This window comes from Neovison vison, chromosome 7 (assembly GCF_020171115.1).
Source record: "Neovison vison isolate M4711 chromosome 7, ASM_NN_V1, whole genome shotgun sequence".
NCBI classification, from domain to species: Eukaryota; Metazoa; Chordata; class Mammalia; order Carnivora; family Mustelidae; genus Neogale; species Neogale vison.
This window is the reverse complement of record NC_058097.1, coordinates 477,839-498,397: the sequence shown is the minus strand read 5'-3', so window position 1 is coordinate 498,397 and position 20,559 is coordinate 477,839. Positions and strand designations below refer to the sequence as shown.

Genomic DNA, 20,559 nt, shown 5'->3' with positions numbered 1-20,559 from the left:
CCAGCGTTGCTGTCTCACTGGAAAGCAGACATCCGAGTACACCGTCTCCCTCCCTCCTCGCCACAATACGGCACCCTGGGGGCGCGAGAAGATCTGGGGTGCGGACCAGACACGGTCCCGACGTCAGCTGTCTCGGCAGACCCATCTCCCATCTGTGCACGGACTAGCCGACAAGGTCCGGCCGGCGATGGGTAATGCACGGAGCTCACTGAACTTGGAGCCAGTTAAGGGCGAAACAGGAGAAACAGGTGGAAATCCACTTCGTGAGCATGTACCAACAAAAATAAGTAGCTTAAGAAACAAAGTGAGAAAAAAGTCCTTCCGTCCGGCGAGGTCTCATCTCTCACTAGGACGCTGGGGCAGCACGCAGACACATCTGAGCGAGCGGACGTGACGCGAAGCACAGAAGCCATCGCCTGCCCAGTGTTTCTCCCCCAGTGCTGACACGAACAGGTGACACAGAGAGAAGGTGGGGGCTGGCACAGGGCACGTGTGCTAGCCCGACAGACTCACGGGCTCACACCCCCTCTCCTCTTCCATCTACTTTCCAGTGGAGCCAAGTTCTCTCCACAAAACCACAGAATCCTCCTACATAAGCAAATCAACAATCACTGGTATCATCTCCTACCTAGTTCATGTTTAAATGTACAAGTACCCCCATTTTTTCACTGAGACATAAATGACATATAACCCAAAACATTTTTTTAAAGTCATTTTGTTCAGGGCGCCTGGGTGGCTCAGTGGGTTAAGCCTCTGCCTTCGGCTCAGGTCATGATCTCGGGGTCCTGGGATCGAGCCCCACATCGGGCTCTCGGCTCAGCGGGGAGCCTGCTTCCCCCTCTCTCTCTGCCTGCCTCTCTGCCTACTTGTGATCTGTCAAATAAATACATTTTTTTTTTTTTAAAAGTCATTTTGTTCCTTCCCTCCAAACCAGGATCCAAGCAAGGTCTTCTCATTGCATATGGTCATTAATACAGACTCAGGTTCAACATTTGGTAAGAATATCTCCTATATGATGCCATCAATCAGCATCCGTGATCCTGAGTCAGGTCGCCTGGTCAATGAGGCACCACCAGGTCTTCCCACTTACAAAGAAACACGTTTTTTGTTTTTTGTTTTTTTAAAAAAAAGGGGGGCAGACACAAAGAAACACATGACCTTCTGCAACCGGGAAGTAATCTATAGGGTTACCCTTTGTCACTATATGACTACTCTGAACCAAAAATGTTACCCATGTAGGTAAAATGTTTCAACCAAACTTCTGTTTACAAGGAACACAGGACAAGAAATAAAACGACAGAAGCAGGAAAAACCCAGAGAACTGCAGCATGCCCTCCGGTCTACAGACGCCTTGTCCGCACTCACGAAGAAAAGCCAAGCAAGGAGTGCGACCGGACGCGGAAGGCGAGCACGTGAATGACAAGCACACGCGCAGGAACGAGGACCCGGGACCTAGTGGACTCTGCGGGATCAAATGACTGCTGGGGCATGCTGCGGTGCCGCGGCGTGCAGGGGCGGTCCCTGTACCCACAGGTCCGTGCGGGTGCTGCGTCATGGGGCTGACATCGGACTTCCAAGTGTCCGACCACAGGACGCAGGGGCAGGCAAAGCAAACATGGCAAACGGCAGTTCACGGGCTGTCCCCGCACTCCCATGCTTCTCCGGGTTTCTGAAATGTCTCCTGCTAAAAGGCTGGGGGCAGGGGAGAAAACACGGACTTGCTGCTCAAGTTGACTGAACAGGTGCTTACAAAACCAATTAATGAAAGTAATCCAGGAGCGCCTGTGCGGCTCCGTCCTTATGCATCTGTCTGCCTTTGGCTCAGGTCATGATCCCCAGGGTCCTGGGATCGAGCATCGGGCTCCTTGCTCGGCGGGAAGCCTGCTTCTCCCTCTCCCACTCCCTCTGCCTGTGTGTTTTCTCTCTCTCTCTCTCTCTCTTTCTCTCGCTGGGTCTCTGTCAAATAAATAAAATCTCAAATAAATAAATAAATAAATAAAAGTATTCCATAAACTAGGTATTAGATGAAAGAAAATTATTATTTATTCTGTTAACTGTGACAAAGGTCACGTTACTGTATAAGAAAGCGGCCTACATGAAGTTTTTGCAAATCTGCAATTTGCTTTAAAATATTTCAAAGGGGGTCACCTGGGTGGCTTGGGGCGCCTGGGAGTCTCTGGGTTAATGCCTCTGCCTTCAGCCTGTCGTGATCTCAGGGTCCTGGGATCGAGTCCCGCATCGGGCTCTCTGCTCAGCAGGGAGCCTGCTTCCCTTCCTCTCTCTCTGCCTCTCTGCCTGCTTGTGATCTCTGTCTGTCAAATAAATAAAAATCTTTAAATATTAAAAAATTAAATAAATAAATAGACTTTTAAAAACTATTTCAAAGGGACGCCTGGGTGGCTCAGTCCACTAAGCCTCTGCCTCTGATGATCCCAGGGTCTTGGGACTGAGTCTGGTGTGGAGCTCCCTGCTCAGCAAGGAGCCTGCTTCTCCCTCTGCCCTTCCCCCCACAGTGGTGTGTCTCTTGTTCTCTAATAAATTTTAAAATCTTTTAAAAAATACTTCAACAAGGGGCGCCTGGGTGGCTCAGTTGGTTGGACGATGGCCTTCGGCTCAGGTCATGATCCCGTCCGGGATCAAGTTCCACATCGGGCTCCCAGCTCCACGGGGAGTCGGCTTCTCCCTCTGACCTTCTCCTCGCGCCTGCTGTCTCTCTCTCAAATAAATAAATAAAATCTTTAAAAAAAAATTTTTTAAACTTCAACAAAATAATGAAGCAGATATAGCAGAATGATAATTGTTCAATCTCAATGATACAAACAGAATGTTCATTTTACCAATCTGTCTACTGTTGTGTATTTTATAATAAAAAGTCACAAACGAACGCTTCTTTAAAAAAATGTGTTACTGGTGCAGCTGCTGTGGAAAACACTTTGGCAGTTCCTCAAAGAGTTACACAGAGAATTACCACATGAAGCAGCAACCCCACTCCTGGGTCTGTCCCCGAGAGAACAGCGGCAGGAGTCCGCACGGGGCCACAGCAGCACTCTCCACAACGGCTGACATGGAGACCCAAGCGCCCCTCAACAAATGCACAACACCGGTACCTACCTACAGCGGAATACGCGTCAGCCTTAAAAAAGGAAGGAAGTTCTGCTACAGCACGGGTGAGCCTGGACAACACGATCCCGAGAGAAATAAGCCAGCCACAAATGCACACCAAGGATCCCACCGACATCAAGTACCTGAGTCAGCACGTTCACACACGGGAGCAAGGTGGTTACCGAGAGCCGGGGGAAGGGGCAATGGGGACAGGGCTTCCATGTGAAGCAGTAGGATAGTTCTGGACATCTCCGGGGTGATGGTTAGGCAACAACGTGGACGTACTTAATGCCAGAGAATCCGACACCGAAAAACAGTTAAAAAGGTAAATCTTATGTTATTTATATTTTACCACAGTAAAAAAATACAGAAAGAGAGGAGAAAAGTTTATGAACACATGGATCAAGGTCAGAACCCCACTGCAGCAAACTACCCGGAGAGCGCCGGCCGAAAGGGACAGGCGCAGCCGTCCTCGGCCACCGAGCTGTGACCGAACACTTCCGTCAGTTCCAGTTTTCACTGACCAAAAGAAATCCAAAGAGGACTTTCATTCTCACAGAAGAGAGCAGAGAAAGCAGAAAGAGGATTCGGCACTGGCTCTGCAGCAAGCCATGACAGAGGCAGCACCCGAGAGAGGACGGGGCCCCAGCCAGCTCCTTCCCCAGGAACTACACTCGGAATCCCAGCACATCTCCGTGGCCTCCAACTGCACAGCAAGAGGCATCCTGAGATACCAGAAAAGCCTACAGAGGTTTTTTGGAGTCTGGGAACACTCAGAATTTTTTCCATGCAAGCGAATGGGAACTACTGCCTCACAGTGCACCTGCGCGACTCAGGAAAAGCTTCACGGGAGCGCTCTATGTGGTACAAGAGGGAGACTTCCAGAAGGCAAAAATCAACACCAGGATGTAGGAACGCTCCAAAACATCCCCTAAAAACCTGACTAAGAATTACAGTATTAAAATGAGGGCCACCCCTGGGGCACCTGGATGGTTCAGTCAGTGAAGCTTTCCAGGCTCAGGTCACGATCCCGGGGTCCGGGGACGCAGCCACGTGCCGGGCTCCCTGCTCAGCACAGAGTCTGCTTATCCTGCTCTCTCTGCGCCTCCCCTTGCTTGTGCTCGCTCTCAAATAGTCTTAAAACAAAACAAAACAAGAGGATCACCCTTCTCTTAACTAGTTTATTCCTACCGCATCTAAAGATACCTGTTCCTGGGCGCCTGGGGGGCTCAGTGGGTCGAGCCTCTGCCTTCCCCTCAGGTCATGATCTCAGGGTCCTGGGATCGAGCCCCACATCGGGCTCTCTGCTCAGCGGGGAGCCGGCTTCCTCCCTCTCTGCCTGCTTGTGATCTCTGTCTCTCTCTCTAATAAATAAATAAATAAATTTTTTAAAAACATAAAAATAAAGATACCTCTTTCATTAAACTGACTCACCTGTTATCAAGTGCTTAACTATGAGGAAGAAATATCAAAATCTTGATTTTGGTCCAGAACCCAGAACACTGAGGCAGGGCTGTTACCCTTCTTCCTTAACAGACCGTAACCAGCAGTGTGCAGGTGTTCTTTGTCTCTTCAAGTCTGCAGAGCACTGGTGACTGTACACCCCTGGATGTGACTGACTGTGCTTCATGGAAAAGGATGCACGCTGAAATAGTTTCAGAATTATTAAATACGAGGATGCATTTTAAATGTTAAAAATCGGACCCCACATTTGCTTCTTAGTATGTGTTCTTCTGCATCCGGTTTATCATGGCTTCCAAAGAAAAGCAAAGATTTAATGTGGGGAGTGTTTATTAAGTTGATTTGGAGTTTTGCTTTTTTTTTTTAAGATTTATTTACTTGAAAGAGTGGGGAGGGGCAGAGAGAGGAACTCTCCCAGCGGACTCCTGGCTGAGCTCAGAGCCTGGCAGGGGGCTCGATCCCACGACCCACTGCATTGTGAGCAGAGCCAAAACCAGGAGGAACGCTCAACCGGCGGAACCGCCCAGGCGCTCCAATTTCTCCTTTCTCAGGAACAGTTCCTAACTCGTCTTGCCAGGACACGAAGGACCAGTGGGTGCAGCTCCGTGACCTGCTCAGCCAGCCTGGACTTGGACCGTGGGCAGCAGCGCACCCTGGGGCCCTCGGGGCGGACAGGCACCGGCCAAGAAACACCCCCATGACTCAAGCTGTGCATCGCGAGCCAGGGTCCAACAGACAGGAGCGCACCTGCGAACCACCGCCCCCACGGGGACAGACAGAAAGTCGAACATGAGTCAAGCCAAAATGCTGGGGTGTATTTTTCTTTTGAAATCTCTCAAATCTATATAAAAAAATAAGACGACCTATTCCAAACACGTGGGTAGAGAAGAAAGACCCCTACACCATTAACCAACCTGAGATCCCTCTCCCTGGGCTCACCAAGTCAGCGCGTGTCCCGAAGAGGCCAGCTCTCGGGCCTCATGGACCGTGCCCAGGAGCAGCCGGGAGGTCCTGCTCACACAAGCGGTGTCCCCGCGTCCCTGCACACGTGCTGGGGTCTCCCCCCTCAGGCCTGGACTCTCTCCTCACAGCCCGGGGCCGGCGGAGAACAGGTGTCAGCACATACCCGGCACCATCGAGGACGGGCCGCCCCTTCCTAGGAAATTCCACAGCAGGACCTCTCATAAACAAGCCTCCACGCCTAATGAAAACCCTTATTCCCAGAACCCGCACATCAAAGAGCCACGCCTCAACAAAAGGAAACCTTGAGCATTCCCAGTTTTCTGCAATGAGGTAGGACAGAAAACGAACCCTCATGAACGGAGCCGTCCTGCAGACACACATGCGTCCTCACGCGAAATGGCCCAAACATCCCACCTTTAACGACTGTATGGACAATGTACCGCCCGGTTCCCAAAGTCCTTCGGACTTCCAGGTGTCAGGTAATGACCTCCGGGCATTGCAGTGGCAACAGAAGAACACGTATTACCAGGCGGCTCTGCCTTCTGAATAACACAAATGTGACCTGAAAGAAAAAAATGCCTCACCAGGGTACCGGGTGGCTCAGTCAGCGAAGCGCCTGCCTTCAGCCCAGGTCATGATCCTGGGGTGCTGGGACAGAGTCCCCCATCAGGCTCTCTGCTCAGCGGGGAGTTTGCTTCTCCCTCTGCCCTCCCCCTCTCTGTGCTTTCTTTCTCTCACTGAAATAAATAAAAATCTTTAAAAAAAAAAAAAAGAGAGAGAGAGAGAGAGAGACTCTTTTCTCTTTGTGATGAGAACTCTTAGGACTACTCTTAACCACCGCCGCCTCGATCACACAACAGTGCTGGCTCTGGTCACCATGGCGTATACATCACATCCCAAGAACTCTTCTTTATCTTCTAACTTCAAGTTTCTGCCTTTTGACCACCTTCCCCCTCCTCTACTTTTTGCCTCTGGTAACCCCAAGTCCGATCTCTTTTTCTAGGAGTTTGTTGTTTTTAGATTCCACATTTAAGTGAGATCATACAGTATTTATCTTTCTCTGCCTGACTTACTTCACAGAGCACAGTGTGTTCAAGGTCCCTCGGCGCTGCCACAAATGGAAGATCTCTTCACTTGTTCTGCGGCTGAATACTACTTCACCGTATGTACACACGTCGTTATCTGCCCACCTGCCAGTGGGACACTCACTGTCTGCCCATCTTAGCGACATAAATAATGCTGTAGTGCGCAGATAGGTATCTTTTCGAGTTAGTATTTTCATTTTCCTTGGATATATTCCTAGAAGTGGAATTGCTCGATCATATGGCAATTCTATTTTTATTTTTTGAGGATCCTCCATATACTGTTTTCCATAATGGCTGTACCAGTTAACATTCCCACCAGCAGGGCACAAGGGTTCCCTTTTCCCCCATCCATGCCAATATGTGTTATCTCCTGTGCGTTTCCTAAGGGCTGTTTTAACGGATGTGCCGTCTAGCGATGCTGACCATCGTTTCACGCATCTGTGGCCTTTCACAGACCTTCTTCGGAGACACGTCTACTCAGGTTCTATCGTCCACTTCTAAACTGCATTACTTGGGGCTCTTTTTTCTTTCGCTATTCAGTTGTATCAGTTCTTAATATTTTTTGGATATTAACCCCTCATCAAATATACAGTTTGCGAATATTTTCTCCCTCTCCATAAGCTGCCCTTTTGTTTTGCTGATCGTTTCCTTTGTTGTGCCTGATCGTCTTTACTAAAGAAAGCTCCAGGAGACAAGAAGAGAGAACCCAAGTGACAACGCGATGCCAACAACACACTAACGTCACTAACATCTGGGACACACTTGACCCTTACACTTTACCATGCAAGGAGTAATTTTTATTGCTTAATTAGACGGTCACATCTGAGACATAGGCCCATACAGGAAGGAAAACTTAGAATCACGCAGCTACACCACGCACCTGAACTCACAGCTCTGCACGGTGTCCCCGACAAATAAACAAGAGCGAGAAGGAGCCGGCTCCCGCTGGAGCGAGCAGCCGCGGGGACCAGGGACCTTCCGGCCGTCCTGCACCCCCTCCCCCGCCCCGGCTGAGGGGGGCACAGTCACCCAACCCGGGCGTCGCGGCGCCAGTAACTGAGCAATGAAGCCTGCGGTGTGGTGCAGCTTCTTTTTTTAAAGATTTTATGTATTTATTTGACAGAGAGAAACCACAAGTAGACGGAGAGGCAGAGAGAGAGGAAGGGAAGCAGGCTCCCTGCGGAGCAGAGAGCCCGATGCGGGACTCGATCCCAGGACCCTGAGATCATGACCTGAGCCGAAGGCAGCGCCTTAACCCACTGAGCCACCCAGGCGCCCTTGTGGTGCAGCTTCTAAGCGCACAGACGGACGGACCGAAGAGCGGAGGGAAGAGAAGAGAACCAGCGGCAGGGCTGGCTCCGGGACAGCTACCGACACCGAACCAACCTCTCTCCGCCAGAGAACCAGCCGCCGGCCGCCAGCGGAAAGGCAAGACGCAGCAGGCGCCGTGGAGAGTCTGAAGGCGGAGCGGCAGCCGACCGCCCTGCGCCCGTCCTGCGTCCGCCGCTGAACCGCTCGGGTCCTGAAGAAACCCGGGGCGGGCAGGGAGAGCCACCCCCCGGGGTGCGTCCGCCCTGCCCCGCCGGGGGACACGGGGACGGGGCGCGCCCGCCGCCTGAGGGACGCGGGGTACCCCCCCCCCACGAACTGCGCTTGCCCAGGTCTAAACCGCATGTGCTCCTCACGCGGACGGTTTCCTCACAGGCGTTCTTCCTTTCCTCGGGCCATAAGCCTGGTTTTTTTGTGGGTTTTCTTGAAGATTTTATTTTGTTGGGCGCCTGGGTGGCTCAGTTGGTTGAGCAACTGCCTTCGGCTCAGGTCACCGTCCTGGAGTCCCGGGATCGAGTCCCGCATCGGGCTCCCAGCTCCATGGGGAGTCTGCTTCTCCCTCTGACCTTCTCGCCTCTCATGTTCTCCCTCACTGTCTCTCTCTCAAATAAATAAATAAAATCTTAAAAAAAAAAAAAAGATTTTATTTTGTTTATTTGACAGACAGAGATCACACGTGGGCAGAGGCAGGCAGAGAGAGAGGAGGAAGCAGGCTCCCCGCGGAGCAGAGAGCCCAAAGCGGGGCTCGATCCCAGGACCCTGAGATCATGACCTGAGCCGGACAGAGGCTTAACCCACTGAGCCACCCAGGCGCCCCCATAAGCCCGCTTTTTAAGTCCCTAACACAAAACACTGACCCGGCACCTACTTATACGCGCGTTGGTCCAGGTAAGACCCGAACAGACCCGAGTCCAACCAGAGTCTACCGAAGCGCGGGCCGCCTGGCCGGCTCGGCCGGGGGGAGCACGGCACTCCTGATCTCGGGCCTGTAAGGCCATTCGTGTTACGTCCAGGGCTGTAACCCTGCACACCACGTGCAGAGATCACTGAAAAAAAGAAAAGAAAATCGGGGTGCCTGAGAGGCTCAGTCTTAACCGACTTCACCTGACTTCAGCTCAGGTCATGATCTCAGTGTCCTGGCACGGAGCCCCGTACCCTGCTCCACGCTCAGCATGGAAACTGCTTCCCCCTCTCTTCCTCCCCTGCTCCTGCTCTCTTTCTCTCAAATAAAATCACCTTTAAAAATCGAAGAGTCTAACAAAGTACCTGCGCAAGGAACAAGACGGCAACCACCTCCCTTCCACACCGCACCAGCAGGCTGGTCCCCAGCCCCCAAATCCCCAGCCCCTCCTCTGTGAGCCCACGACAACCACCTTGGCCGGCAGCGTATGCGGTCTTGACCAGACTGTCTTGGCCATGAGAGGGGCAGGCTCCTGGCCTCTGCCCGCCAGCCTGTCCCAGGAGAACAGGAGCAGTACGTTTGTCACAGGCGTCCCTGGCGGCACGCTGCAGGCCTGAGACCATGTCCAAACCCCCTCCTGCCCGTCTTCCATCCCCTCTGCCGTCCGGTCCCAAGACCGCCCGTCACTTGCCGGCTGCACTGCACCCGCTCCGAACGAACTCCCCTCTCGTCTTCCAGCCTGTCTGCACCCACACCACCACCGAGTCCACATGGGCCTGCAGAGCCCCCTGGAAGAGCCCCCGCCCCATTTCAGAGCTCTCTGCATCCTCCTGGGAGTGTCTGGGGCCGCACCACCCGTCTCTGAAGCCAGAGCCTCCCCACCGTGCCGAGGAGGCTGCCCCCCCCCACAGGCCTTCCCCCCGGGCTCGCTCCCCGCACCCCACTCCACAGGGACCTTTCTGGGAGGGGCACTTCTGCTACTCAGTTCAACGCCGGCTGTATTTCCACAACAAGTCGCGCGCCCCATCATCCCCCATCATCCACCTCTAAGTAGCTGTTGTACGTTCTTCCCTGGAAAACGCTGCTGCTACTTTCTACACCAGTGCCTGTGGGGAGAACTCCTTCAACCTGATCATCTGTCCAGACGCAGAGGGCGGGGGGGGCGGGGGTTGAAGGACAAACGAGAAGAAGACACAAGGGTGACCCGGCGTTCACCTGCCTCCAGGAGCAGCAGGTCCGAGACACCGTCCTTCCTGCTGTCGTGAGGGCCGGCGCTGAGCCCCAGCAGCATGACCAAGCCCTCTCCCGGAGCCCCTGTGACCGCCATCGGGCCTGCACCCCCTTCACACTCAGACACACCGCCTCCTGCCACAGGTCACGGGACGCCTCCTTCTCAGCAAGCCCCGGCTTACACAACTGGAGTCCTGTCCGGTTTCCCAGCGTTATCTGCTGCTGTTTTCTTCAAGGGCTACGTGTTCCAACAGGTCTACTGACAGCCCTGCACCGCGGCCGACCTGCCACTGCTTCCCACAGTCTGGGCCGGCCCCACCCTGCTTCCTGCACGGGGTATCTCTCGGCTTCTTCAAAAACACTTCCTCCAGGACATCTCCTAGACCTCGGACCCAGACGGGCCTTCGCCCCCGAACTCCTAGCTCGTGTCCCAGTCCCCAGCGCCTCTCTCCCTTCCCCAACCTCGGGCAGGGCCGTGTCTCGGGCCTCCTCGTGCATCGCACCACAGCCGGGCAGGGTGGGCTAGAGCTAACAGTGACTAAACCGGAGTAATGTGGGAAAAGCTACATTCATCTAGTCTTGGGGGACCCCTCCACAAGCCAGGTCATTCGCTCCAGCTGCGACTATTCTACGACACAGGAGTCCACACTGGGAAGGGCAGTCCGAGAAACCAGAAGTCAGCTGTGTAACTGTGCCAGGTGGGTAAATGGTCACAAAGTCACAGAGACAAAGACTGTACTTTTCAAAACTGCCACAGCCGTGAAAAACAAGGAAAGACCTGAGAAACTATCACAGACAGAAGCGACTAAACAGACCTAAGTATATAATGTGGGATCCTGGGCCTCAGAGCAAAAATGGGTGAAATCCAAACAAAGTTAGGGCTTTGGTTAAGAGTGCCGTCCAGGGGCGCCCAGGTGGCTCAGTGGGTTAAGGCCTCTGCCTTTGGCTCAGGTCATGATCCCAGCATCCTGGGATCGAGCCCCGCATCAGGCTCTCTGCTCAGCGAAGAGCCTGCTTCCCCACTCTCTCTCTGCCTGCCTCTCTGCCTGCTTGTGATCTCTGTCAAATAAATAAATTAAAATCTTTAAATTTAAAAAAAAAAAACAGAGTGCCATCCAGGGGCGCCTGGGTGGCTCCGTCAGCTGGGCGTCTGCCTTCTGCTCATGTCACGGTCTCAGGGTCCTGGGATCGAATTTGGAGTCATCGGGCTGCCTGCTCAGCAGAGAGTCTGCTTCTCCCTCTGCCGCTCCCCATTCTCTCTAATAAACTGAGTAAATAAAATCCTCAAATCAAACACAGGAATGTACCAACATGGACTTCTTAGCTTTGACCATCTCAGCAGTGGGATGTGAGATGGCACCATCCAGAAGCCTGGAGAAAGGACAGAAGGCAATGCCTCCCACTGCTGCCTCTACCACTTCTGTAGAGATAACATTACTCAAAAATAAAAAAATTTTAAAAAAGGCAAAACCTCGTGCAGGACGTGTATTCTTACCACACTTACTAACTGCCCATGGACGCCAGGCTACACTGGCTGGACAAGTCAGTTCTGGGGAACCGAGACAAAGCACCAAAGCCAGCGGCACAACAACAGGACCCAAGCTCACCCGCTGTGCCCGCATCCACGGACACCCAGTGTGGCCGGCCAAACACAGCTCCCAAGGAGTCCCTAGTCTAATCCCTGGGCCTGTGGGCATCGCAGGTCGCAAGGCAGAGGGGAATTAAGGCTGCAGACGAGACGGAGCTGAGGTCTCAGCAGCAGACAGAGAGCAGAGCCGGGGTTATCCGGGGGCCCCAAGTAATCACGAGGCTCCTCCAAAGCGGAAGAGGAGGCAGAAGACAGGGCAGAAAAGGGAGGCCACACTGGAGGGCCGGAGATCCAACACCGCTGGCTTTAAGGATGGAGAAAGGGGACACAGGCCAAGGAATGTGACGAGCCCCTAAAACACGAAAGAGGCAAGGAAACCGAGTCTCCCCCTGGAGCCCTCAGGAGGAACCCGCCCTACCGACACCCTGGCTTTCATCGGGGGAGAGTCATGTCTTCTCATCAACAGAACCGTTAAATGAGCACGCTGCACGGACACCACCGAGCCCGCGGTCACACGTTACAGCTACGGAAAGTGAGCGGCAGCACCAACGAACAGACGTGCGCCTCTCCCCACGCTGAGCGCACCAGTCCTCAGACCCCGCACAGCCTCCTGTCACCTCTCCCACACGGCCCACCCTGCAGCGCCTTCGGCCCCCACCCCCTGGACACAACACAGTTGGGGGCTTCAAAGAAAACTATCAAGAAAAGGAAAAGTGGGGGCACCTGGGTGGCTCAGTGGGTTAAGCCTCTGCCTTCGGCTCAGGTCATGATCCCACGGCCCTGGGATCGAGTCCCGCATCAGGCTCTCTGCTCAGCGGGGAGCCTGCTTCCCCCTCTCTCTGTCTGCCTCTCTGCCTACTTGTGATCTCTCTCTCTCTTTAAAATAAATAAATAAAATATTTTTTAAAAAAAAAAGGAAAAGAGAAGAAAAGGAAAAAGGGAGACTAGAAGTTAATTCTAGGGCAAAGATGTCCTCCCCAACTTTCTAACACTCCACTGTGCCTTTAGTCTTTACTTCAAGGTCGTTTTTCAAAACATCCCAGCAGCTTCAGCACAGTCATCTTCCACAAGCCCGCCATCAGACGAGAAGCCAAGTGTAGCAGAATCAGACAGAAGCACTTCGCTGAAGAGAAACAAAGTTCCCACAGAAACCCCACTAAGGTTCCACCTGCTGACAACCAAACTCAGCGAAAGTGACTATTCCTTCTCTAAGCCTCACGCTAAGACACAGGACACAATTCAAAGATTTCCTTTCTCAAGTGTTGGAGAAAATTTTTCCTACAGGAAAAACCTTTGAGTGTTAGCGTATTTAATATATTAATCTCTACACTAAAAAACTTCAACTCTCAGATGAACTATTCTCAAAGTAATGGAAATCCCTCTAACGGAAATCCAAATCCTCTCCCTCTAGCAAAGAAAAAATGCACGAAGGCTGCACAGTCCTTGAGGTCAGTATATGTGCTGCCGAAGCGAGCACCCCAGTCCCTGAGGTCAGAACCCGCGGCGGGCTGCGGAGCCCGCAGGACACTGCAGGTTCTCGGCAGGTTCAGACCCCGGAAGGCTGGGCTTGCGTGTTATCACCCAAAAGGTGAGTGAGTGAGTTAGTTTATTCTAATTAGCCAGCCATTTTTGTAATTAAAAAAGAAAATTCCATCAAGAGTGTTGCTTTGGGGTTTTTCTGTTGTTGTTTTTTATTTCTAACTTCCTGTTTTACAGGATGTAAAACCGCATGTAGAAACGTGGTACACGCCGGCAAGGCTTCTCTTCTTGGGAGGATTAGGCTCTTCTCTGCTTCTCACATCTTCTCTATTTTAGCGAAGTTTGCACAGTAGAGCCATAATGATTCAGACAGAATTAAGTGAAAGTCTCTCATTTTGCTATCTACGAACGCAGTGGAAAATAAAACAATCACAATTCTGGCCAAAACCTGAAGAATCCAACACCCTATGCAACTTCTCACTACTTAGAAATGGTCACTCTTCCCGGACATGAGCATTCGCGCTCTGGCGCCAGCCAGCAGGACAGGAGGCAGGGGGCACTTAATGCCTTGAGAAGAGAAATCTATCCGCTACATTTCAGATGAAAACTAACCTCTGATATCACAAAGTTATTAAGCATTTACAAGTTAAATTTCAATTCCAGCCGTTCTAAAAGGTCCCATTTTACAACTAATTGGAAGACAGAGGGATTTCATGAATTTGATGTAATCTTGACAAAAAATTTTGATCTAAGTGATCAAAAAAGTTTATGTTGAGAAGAGGCCAACATTTTTATAAAGTGAACAGACGCACACTCGTTTCTTTGCAAGTGGAAAATGAGGGCCTACAGATTTTCATGATAATAAATAATTCACTGCCAGATGCCAAGGGCAGAGCCGGCAACCGGGGTCTTGCCCCCAGCCAGCCAGTGAGGACACTGGAACCCCCACTAGCGCCGCAACCCAGGCTGGGGGTGGGACGCTCCACAAGCCTCGGCCCAGGGGACAGTGTTGCCAGCCCCTGAAAACCTCAGCTGGAGTGATGGGACGGACTCCTTCTATTTTCACACTGAAAATGCACTTAACTCTTCAGTCACTGAACCAGCTTCAAAACTGTGGGATTCCTTAAGTTTTAGAACGGTGTCTAGATCTTTTCAACCACAACCAACTGCCCTCACCCCTTACTACCTGCCTGAAACGTTAAAACCACACATTCAACACCGTCATTCACACCGGAATCTCAAGTCTCTACCACCCAAATTATACCCATAATTAGTCTTTTCAAAAGCAACCTTTTTGTCAATTACCTAACATTACAGAACACAAAGGGAGGGGGGTAACACACAATTCCATTTGGGTGTATTTCCCTCCAAAGAGATTACTTTTTTTTTTCTTTTTTTTAAAGATTTTATTTATTTTTTTTTGACAGACAGAGACCACAAGTAGGCAGTGAGGCGGGGGGGGGGGGGCTCCTTGCGGTGCAGAGAGCCCGATGCGGGGCTCGATCCCAGGACCCTGAGATCATGACCTGAGCCGAAGGCAGAGGATTAACCCACTGAACCACCCAGGCGCCCTATAAAATCTCTTCTTAAAGAGGCTAAAACTGAGCGCCTGGGTGGCTCAGTGGGTTAAAGCCTCTGCCCTCCACTCAGGTCATGATCCCGGGGTCCTGGGATGGAGCCCCGAATCGGGTTCTCTGCTCCGAAGGGAGCCTGCATTTCTCTCTCTCTCTCTCTCTCTCTCTCTCTGCCTACCTCTCTGCCTACTTGTGATCTCTGTCTGTCAAATAAATAAAAATCTTTTTTAAAAAATGCCAAAACTGGGATGCCTGGGTGGCTCAGTGGGTTAAGCCTCTGCCTTCAACTCAGGTCCTGATCCCAGGGTCCTGGGATCGAGTCCCACATCGGGCTCCTTGCTCGGCAGGGAGCCTGCTTCACCCTCTGCCTCTGCCTGCCACTCTGCCTGTGCTCGCTCGCTCTCTCTCTCTCTTTGACTAATAAATAAATAAAATCTTTAAAAAAAAAAAAAATGCCAAAACTAAAACATAAATAAAAATGCTAAAACTGGGGGCGCCTGGGTGGCTCAGTGGGTTAAGCCGCTGCCTTCGGCTCAGGTCATGATCTCAGGGTCCTGGGATCGAGTCCCGCATGGGGCTCTCTGCTCAGCAGGGAGCCTGCTTCCTCCTCTCTCTCTGCCTGCCTCTCTGCCTACTTGTGATCTCTGTCTGTCAAATAAATAAAAATCTTTTTTAAAAAATGCTAAAACTAAAACATAAATAAAAATGCTAAAACTGGGGGCGCCTGGGTGGCTCAGTGGGTTAAGCCGCTACCTTCGGCTCAGGTCATGATCTCAGGGTCCTGGGATCGAGTCCCGCATCGGGCTCTCTGCTCAGCAGGGAGCCTGTTTCCTTCTCTCTCTCTGCCTGCCTCTCCGTCTACTTGTGGTTTCTCTCTGTCAAATAAATAAATAAAATCTTTAAAAAAAAAAAAAATGCTAAAACTGGGGTCAGAGGGATCGTAAGGGGCCACCTCTATTCCGGAGAATTTATATTTGTACTAAAGCTATGGTCTCAAAGCTCAGGAACTTTTTTATTACAATAGCTTGAGAGGGTTTAAAAAAAAAAAAAAAGATCAAATGCTCAAACTTTCCCAGTACTCCACTATCATGCTAAACCACTGCTTATGTTACAAGGGGCCAGAAGGGACTCAAAGTTCTAAATGAAATACGGCAGCGGCAAACTACACTCAGGAAGCCTTCACCTTGGCCCCCAAAAGCAGCAGTCCTACTAAAACTGCTTCCAGAGCCTTTTTCCTTCACAAAGACAACTTTCCCATTAATTATTTTCCTTTATCTCCTGTCCTGTACCAATTGTAAAAGCCATGTCCCACCCCTTTACCTAAATTGTTTTTTTTTTTTTAAAGATTTTATTTATTTATTTGACAGACAGAGATCACAAGTAGGCAGAGAGGCAGGCAGAGAGAGAGAGAGGAGGAAGCAGGCTCCCTGCCAAGCAGAGAGCCCGATGCGGGACTCGATCTCAGAACCATGAGATCATGACCTGAGCCGAAGGCAGCGGCTTAACCCACTGAGCCACCCAGGCGCCCCCTTTACCTAAATTGTAAAGGAAATGAGAAAATGGCTGAAATCACATAGCATTCTTCCCAGTCAATCAAATAAATGAAAGTTCATGATCCCAAATTTCTCCTTCCAAAATTACTCAAACACTTCTATATAAAGCCTTTAAACAATTCAACAACTACCTCTTGAACCAATTCCCTGACTAATGTCATACCCCAGACTGGGCCCTGAGTGATCAGAAACCATTCCTATTGTCATTAAGCGTCCAGCCCTCTTTCACAGGGACAGATGAAAACCAGTTGTTATACATTTGATCAGTTAAGCTGTGTGGCTCACTGCTTGGGAATGATGATTAAGAAGGCTAAGAGGAATCATTTAACTAAGACCCAAAGGCTGAGAGGGAATTACCTCGTCGATGTGGAGGGGAGGCAACGATGGACAAGCAGCAGGACCCTGGCCCAGACAGAGGACCAGCATGTGTCGAGGCCATGAGAGAATAAGGCACATGTCCCAGTCTCGGAAATGGAGGGCCAATGTAGCCCGTGCATCAGGAGGTAAGGCCAGAGTGATAGGGGATCACAGAGGGGACTTGGCGGGGAGGGGGGTTAATTATACAATCAGGGTTAGGTTGTTAATAATCCCTTGGGACCTTACCATAAAAATAACATCCGTAGTTCTTCTGTATATATAAAACACTATTTAAATAGGGTATTAAACGTGTAGGAGAAGCAGAGTTAAGCACAGAATAACAAAAACAGACATGGGAACACACAGCTCAGTCTGACTTAGCTTAAAAGATACCATGACTAAGACCATCAAACAGAAGAGCCACTTCTTAACAAAAATGTCTTCGTCAGAATTAACAGAGTAGTTGTCAAAGTGGGTCATTTCCTAAGGCTTTTAGGCTTTCTACACTGATCAGCTCTAACTGCCGGAGTTCCAGGAGCTGAGGGCTGACACCCTCTCTCATACAGCTTTAAGATAAAACTGAGAAGTCGAACGGCACAAAAAAGTGTACGGAGAGGGCCAAGCTCAACCCCCCACAGAGCAACGAGTACAGGGCGGCAACAGACTGACACAGGGTGCAGTCAGGCTAGCAACGTATCCTCCTTCTCACCTACTAACAAGCAGGTATTTGCTATTAAAAAAGAAAGCACATCCATTATGCTTACCATGCGAGGGATGAAGGAACTCACACAGGGTAATGGACAGATCAAAACACTTATTCTGGCAACAAATGCAGATTATGCTCTGAACCAGCATTTACTGACACTGTCTAATTACGTTATTTAATTGATAATGGGCTCACTGCCCGTATGCAAAATAACTCTCTTGTTACAGTAGATAAAACGTAACCTTACTATATTATATTAAGTGTACTTAAAAACAGAGGCACACAAAGCTTCTTGAAAAATCTTCTCCAATACAAATAGCATGGTTTAACTCTCTGTGCGAAGCTCTACTTGTCAGACTGTATCAACACTGTAATTACAGCTAACATGACAGTCACTGGTCCTAAGCAGCCCGTCTGGTTTGAGAGATGAAAGAGGCTGCCGGGCGGTGGGATCAGCATGTCTGGTCCACAACGGGGCTGGAGGACACCCCACAGAGCCGTGCACGTGAGCAAGCCGACCCAGAGTCAGAACTGCAAATGCTCGGAACTCAAGGCTGTGGGGCACCTCTCAACACAAACTTCTGGTCAATTTTATGGTTTTTTTCCTACGGTTAAAAAAAAAAAAAAATGCTTAGAAACCTGTGAAAGTTTCACATTTGGATCAAATTTAGCAATATTTTGGGGCAGCTTTTTAACTAACTCAAGAGGCCGGCACAAAACACAGGAACTGTCAGAGTTACTTGGTCTCTATTTCCTCCCACCCCATTCAGGAGGGGTGGCCTGTCCGAGAAGATCTGCTCCCCAGCACAAAAGGACAGCAAGAGAGGACAACCGCTGAATGGAGGGTGCGGGGAGGAAGCACCAAAATAGGGATCCAACTCAAGGATCACAATCCGAGTTGAGCAAGATGTTTTCCCTTTTTCTTTTTTTAACTTCAGTTTCAAAGTAATATCACAGTACTTGTGCAATCAGTCTGAAAAGACACAAAACACAGCCAGCCTTCCAGGACAGCAGCATTTAGTACGAGAAATCAAGGTCCCAAAGGCATCAAATCAACAGTCTCAGGGTCTCTGACTTAGAACTATGCAAGTTATGCCATTGACTGGGTCTGCGCACACCAGAAATAGCCACCGTGTCAATGGCGCTTCTCCCCCAGCAATATCACGTTACGCCGCCCTTGCCGAATGCCTCTCATCAATCCCCCACACGACCAAAATATTCTAAGTTTTGCGATTCCACAACTGTGCACCCTTTCCACTCCTCGGTTGAAATGGAACGTTAAGGACACTGCTCAGACCATTTTAAAAACTCAGCTCACAAAAAAGACAGAAATTTGACTTTTCTACTGGGAAATGTGCAAAACCAGCCTGTTCTCGCAAAGGCACGTGAAACTCCCCGTAACCTGTTCGAACCGCGAAGCCCGCGCGTGCTGGAGACAAAGTGGTTTCCAAACACAGTCCCCTCGGCCAGCTCAGCCTTCCAAAGCCTCTTCCACAAACCCCAGGACGCTGGGACGCGAGCCGGGCTCTCCGAGGAACGGGCGGCGGCAGAGCTCGCGGGGCCCCGCGCAGGAGCAGACCTCCCGCCGACCGCGCCTGCCCCGGCCGCAAACAGCGAAGGCGCGGGACCGCGCGGCACGACCCCCCTCGCAGGGCCTGCGTCCGGGCGGCGCGGCCGGCCCACGCGCACACGCGCTCCCACTCCCGCGCGACCGCCCCGCCCGCGGATGATGAAATGAGGAACGGAAATTCACGTTTCAGGCAACGTCTACATTGTTCCCGGAGGCCGAGGGCCGCCGCCGCCGCCGCCTTCCCCCCACCCGCCCCCAGGCCCGCCTACCCGCCCCGCGAGACGACACCCCCGCGCCGCGGCCCCGCATTCCTGCCCCGCGGCGGGCCTGCGCGCGCCCCCGGCCCCCTCTCTGCCCCCACGACTCCGCTGCGCCGCCCCCTCCGGCTCGCGGCCCGGGAGCCGCCTGCTCCCGTTTCCAAACAGCGATAATAATAGGGACGCCGGGAATAACAACTACAACCGACACCGCGGCGGCACCCTCCCGCGGGTCAGAGGTCGGCGCGCCCGCTCCCCGGCCGCCCGGGGCCCCGCCCGGCCCTCGCGGCCGCCCCGCGCCCCCCAACGCCCCCGGGCCCACCCGCAAGCCCTCGCGGCGGCCCCGGGGCCCCCCCCCAGGCCCTCCCGGAGCCCCCGCCGGCCCCTCACCGACGCCGAGGGGCCGGGCAGGCCCAGCCGGAGCCCCCGAGCCCCCCACGGCTGTCCGGGCCGCGACGCCCACCCGGAGCCCCCAGTCCGTCCCTCCACGGCTGTCCGGGCCCCGAGGCCCAGCCGCAGCCCCACCCGCAGCCCCGCGCGGCCGCCCCGGGCCCCCCCGGAGCCCTTCGCGGCGGCCCCGGGCCCCCCCTCGGGCCCCCCGGAGCCCCCGCACGGCCCCCCAGGCCCCCCAGGAGCTCGCGTCCGCCGCTCACGGCTGTCTGGGCCCCCCGAGCCCCAGGTCGGCCCCTGAGGCGCCCGGGCCCGCCGGCGCCCGTCGCGCCGCTCCGCCCGGAGGGGAGGCCTGCAGGCCGCACGGCGGCCCCCACGCCCCGGCGCCCGCCCGACCCCCCGCCCCGGCCCGCGGCGGCTCTCACCGGCTCCCGGCGGCGCGGCTCTGCGGGCTCAGCGGCGGCGCGCGGGCGAGGCCATGCAGCCCCGGCCCGTCTCCCGGCCCGAGCGGGAAGGCGGCGGCGGCGGTGGCGGCGGGCTCCGAGCGCCGGCGAAGCGGCGAGGCCGGCGGGAGGCGAGCCCGCCCCTCGGGCGCGGCCAGGCTCGGGCGGCGCCGCGGCGGCGCGGGCGCTCACTGAGGGGACGTCGGGCCGCGCGCTCGGCGGCGGCGCCTCCCCGCCTGGGGCCCTCGCTCCATCGCGCTCCGGCTCGGCGGCCTCTGGCTCCGGGACCCGGCGGCGGCTGCGGCGGGCGCCGGCCGCATGAGACGCCGCCGCCCATTGGCCCGCCGTATCCGCCTCCGCCATTGGCCCGCTGCGGCCGGGCACAGGGCTGCGCACGTCACGGCGTCGGGGAGGAAGTGCGCCGGCGGGGGCGAAGGGGCGGCGGCGAGAGAGACAGCTGCGGTTACGGGCCTGGGGCGGGACCAGAAGGACGTCCCGGGACGGATTGGTCAAGGTCGTGCGTCCGGGCGCACGGCATGCGAGGGTAACGAGCGGCCGGATTGGCTGCTTG

At 53.3% G+C, this 20,559-nt stretch overlaps 1 protein-coding gene across 4 annotated transcripts in view; it reads right to left on the bottom strand.

Annotated features, from left to right (window-relative positions):
* The window catches only part of ANKRD11 (ankyrin repeat domain 11), a 172,194-nt gene extending 152,086 nt beyond the window's left edge, over positions 1 to 20,108 (bottom strand). For 3 of the 4 annotated variants that reach the window (XM_044255538.1, XM_044255540.1, XM_044255539.1), the window contains exon 1: positions 19,971 to 20,108. The gene's annotated coding sequence lies outside the window, so the exon portion shown is untranslated. The remainder of the gene's footprint in view (positions 1 to 19,970) is intronic. The other variant, XM_044255541.1, reaches the window with a different exon arrangement.
* Positions 20,109 to 20,559: the final 451 nt, after the last annotated feature.